Raw genomic sequence first — 3,937 nt, forward strand, 5'->3', positions numbered from 1 at the left:
CAGATTCTACTTAGAGCCCTTTATCTGAATCTGCATGTTGCCTCTTTCAATAATACTACAAGGCTCGTTGTCCCCCAAATACACTTTCCCAAAGTCCTCTGCTACATAGTTCTAAAGAAGCTTTCTATTAGCAATGGTGTGGAAAGAGGTTCTTGAATCAATTACCTATAAATCATAATCACTGTCCATAGCAAGAATCGAGACATCTTGCATGATATGAGCCTCCTGCTCATTCACATCATTTTTTGTTGTGCTTTATAGAGTGAAGACATATGGCTCTTCCGGCCGCAGTTCTAACACTTCTCTTTGATAGGCCTAACCTTTGAGTTCGACCTCTTCTTCTTCGACTTCGATCGATTCATATTCTGGTTTCCATTCTTCTAGCTTTAGCCTCTCTGCTCGAGATTTAGGGCTGAACCTGAACCTTCTGATTCAGACTATTTTTTTCTAATCTCATTGGATAGAATCATACTAACAACCTCGCTCAGCTTTAACTTCTCCTTCTCCGCTGAGTTTCTAATTACGATCACGCAACTTGCCCAACTATCCAACAACTACGATAGAATCAATATGGCCTGCACTTCATGTTTGGTGAAAAATTTGTAATAAAACAAATAAAAGAATTGAATTTGATTTTATTCCTTCTAACTGCTTAGAAAAAGAATGTTTATAACTCTCTCAATTTTGATTATAATTTGAATTCCCGATTACAAAAGAGAAGAGAATTCATGTAAATTCTCCCTTTTGTTTATTCTGGATCCTTCACGGTAGCGATGGAATGCTTCCCTCGAATGCTCACGTCGAGTTTATTTTCCGTTAACGATCCATACGTCTCCCTTTACTGGAATGATTGAAGGAACTCTTAACGAATTTTAAGAACTCAGAATGAGTTCAAACTCTATGCAAAGAGTTGTTTGAACCGTAAATCGGTTAATTGCCAAGAATGGAAGCTCTAAGAATAGCTCCCAAGGATGAATACCGATCTCCTTGGTGATTTTGATCTCCCGAGATTGATCTCCTCTATTTTTAGCTACCGAAAGAGGATGAATTAGAGATCCCTTTGCTGATCTCTAGATCTAAAAATGCTTAAAGATCCAAAGATCTCCAACTAAACTGATTTTTTAGTTATTTATAGGGGATTAATGTGTGTAATCGCCCCCTTAATTCGCTCCTAAGTGGGGCTGAATGGGGTGTAAGCGCCCCCTTAATCCGCTCCTAAGTAGGGCGGAAATCCCTTAAATCATGGGAAGAAAATAATTTTTGGAACCGTTCAACTCGTGTTTGAACGAGTCAAACGTAGGTCCTGCGTTCTGGAATGAATTCTGCCTTCAAACACAGCATCTAGAAGCTACATTTGTAGCATTTGGAGGCTATGTTGGCATTGTTAGAAGCTACATTAGCAGCTTGGAACCTGCGTTTGGCAGAGATTTGGAAGCTGCGTTGGTAGCTTATTGAAAGCTGCTTTGGCAGCTTGGAAGCTGTGTTTGACAACGAAAGGAAGCTGCGTTAGCAGCTTTCGGAGGCTGTGTTTGTGGCCAGGTTTGAGCTGCGTCCGTGGGCTTGAGCTACGTCAGCGATGGCTGATAAGAAGCTGCGTCCGTGGTTGAATTGACACTATGTTTGTTCTGCGTCAGCGGCTGTGAACATGATGCGTGGGAGCTGCGTTTGCACTGCTTCAGCGGATGTGAACACGGTACGTCTTGATGCTGGTACACGGGGAGGACCTTCGCGTCTTGATGCTGAAACACGGGGAGGACTTCTGTCGTCTTGATTTGAAGAGATCGTCAATTTGTAGTCTTTTTTTGTCAGAGCGTTGCAAAGATCGTCGTTTTATAATCATTGCTTTAGCTCTTTGATATGTGAGAGTCATCAGGTTGTAACTCTCGCTGTTGATTATGAAGACTATTGATCAGAGCTTTCATCGGCTATTGTGAAGGTCGTCAGATTATAACCTTCATCGATCTACGTGAAAACAATCAAATTATAATCTTCTGGAAGCCGTCAAATTGTAACTTTAATTATTGGTGTTTGATGAGGATCAACTATCTACAGTAATTTTTAGACAGTCTACACTTCGTCATCAAACGTGATGTCCACGGAGATAAGTTGATCAACAATCGTATTGAACTCGCTAAGGTGCATCGTGAAGGAGCATCCTTCTTCCATCTTGATGTTGAAGAGCGTCTGACCAATATGCACCTTATTTGAGGCTGATAGTTGCTCGTACATCTTCGCGAGCACTTCCATAAGCCCCACTGTCGTCTTCTCCTTCAATATATTGTGGGTGACTGATTTGGCGAGCGACAATCATATCTGCCCTAGAGCCTTCTAATCCAATATTTCCCAGTCCTCGTCTTATTCCTCTTTCTTCTTTCCCTTAACCTTGCCCATCAACGGACGATAAAAGATTCTTCTGGTACAGATAGTCCTCCATCTGTGACTTTCAGTAGGTGAAGTCTGACCCGTCAAACTTCTCAATCTTCGATTTTCTTTCCTCTGTCATGGCTCTCGCACAAATCTTCTGAACCTAGCTCTGATACCAGTTGTTGGGGATTCAAAACAATCAATCAAACCCGTGCCCTTACGGATCTTGTGCTAAGAGTTTAACAAGTAGGAAAATCACCGCAAATAACAGAAAAATTGCAGGAAAGATAAACAAGAAGGAGCACACCAGATTTAACGAGGTTCGGGAAACGTGCCTATGTCCTTGGGAGCCACACCACACAATTCTTTTGATTAATTGAAGAAGAGTATAATACCCACAAATATGTTTTTATCTCTCTAAGATTTCTCTGAAAGAATCCGCTCAAACCCTCTTTTTTGGTGTTCTACAAACCCTAAGAACATATTAAGATTTGTATAGTATCATGGCCTAAAATAATTTCCCAAACGAATCAGGAAACTGGGAAAACTGATTCCGGTCGACCGAACCATGTGTGTTGGTCGACTGGCTAGAACACAGTTTCTTACAGGGTCTTCGTGCATGTTTTCGATCGATCGGATCAAGGCCTTCGGTCGACTGACAACACAGCTTCGGTCGACCGGCCAGAGTGTGTTCCTGAGCTCGTTTTCTGCAGTCTCTTCGGTTGACCAGATCTCCTCCGTCGGTCGAACGACTTGAGATTTTTCAGACTGGCATTTTTGTTTCATGTTTCGTTCTTCACATGACCAAAACCAATATTTATCATACAGTTTCTCTCTTTTTCTATTCCCTACTTTAAATAAGCACAAATCTTGGTGCATTTCTCTTCTGCTAGTAGTCTATCCAAGCATAATTAGTTCTATTACACTCCCTCTCTTTCCACTCCGTCCCTTCGAGATACTATAATCTATCCCCTCCTCTTCTCTTTTTTTATCCAACCTCACTGTAGAATCTATACTGAAACTGAAACATGCGTCATATTCCACCTCCTTCCTACATAGTTTTCTACACGCATTTCTACAAAGGGCCCTTGAATATTTCCCCCCTTCCAATTCTTGTGAGAAATTTGAGAAGCAAAGAGATGAGAGAGAGAGAGAGAGAGAGAGAGAGAGAGAGAGACAATCTCTGTCATAAAACAAGATGAAGGACAAGGACATGAGCAAGAACGAGAAGAAGCCGTGTGAGACTCAAAGAGAGTGATAGGCTTTGAAGGGTTTTAAGGATCTAACAAAGAAAGAAAGAAAGAAAGAAACGTACTAAATCTTCTCAGCTTCAAGTATTACTACTAATAAAAGAGAGAGGGCTCCTAGTTTTGGAGTTTTTGTGCAAGTCCTCCTCAAGCTAGTTTTTGTACTCAAGTCAGGTGAAATTCTCTCACTACCTCACTCATCCTTTTCTTCCTTCGTTTTTTCTTGATCTTTTATACATATTCATCACCTGCATATGTTAGTAATATTACCTAGAAACTAATAATGGTAAGTCTAATTATTATTGTTTGTCACCTACTAACCATGA

This window comes from Asparagus officinalis, chromosome 7 (genome assembly GCF_001876935.1).
Source record: "Asparagus officinalis chromosome 7, Aspof.V1, whole genome shotgun sequence".
NCBI lineage: Eukaryota > Viridiplantae > Streptophyta > Magnoliopsida > Asparagales > Asparagaceae > Asparagus > Asparagus officinalis.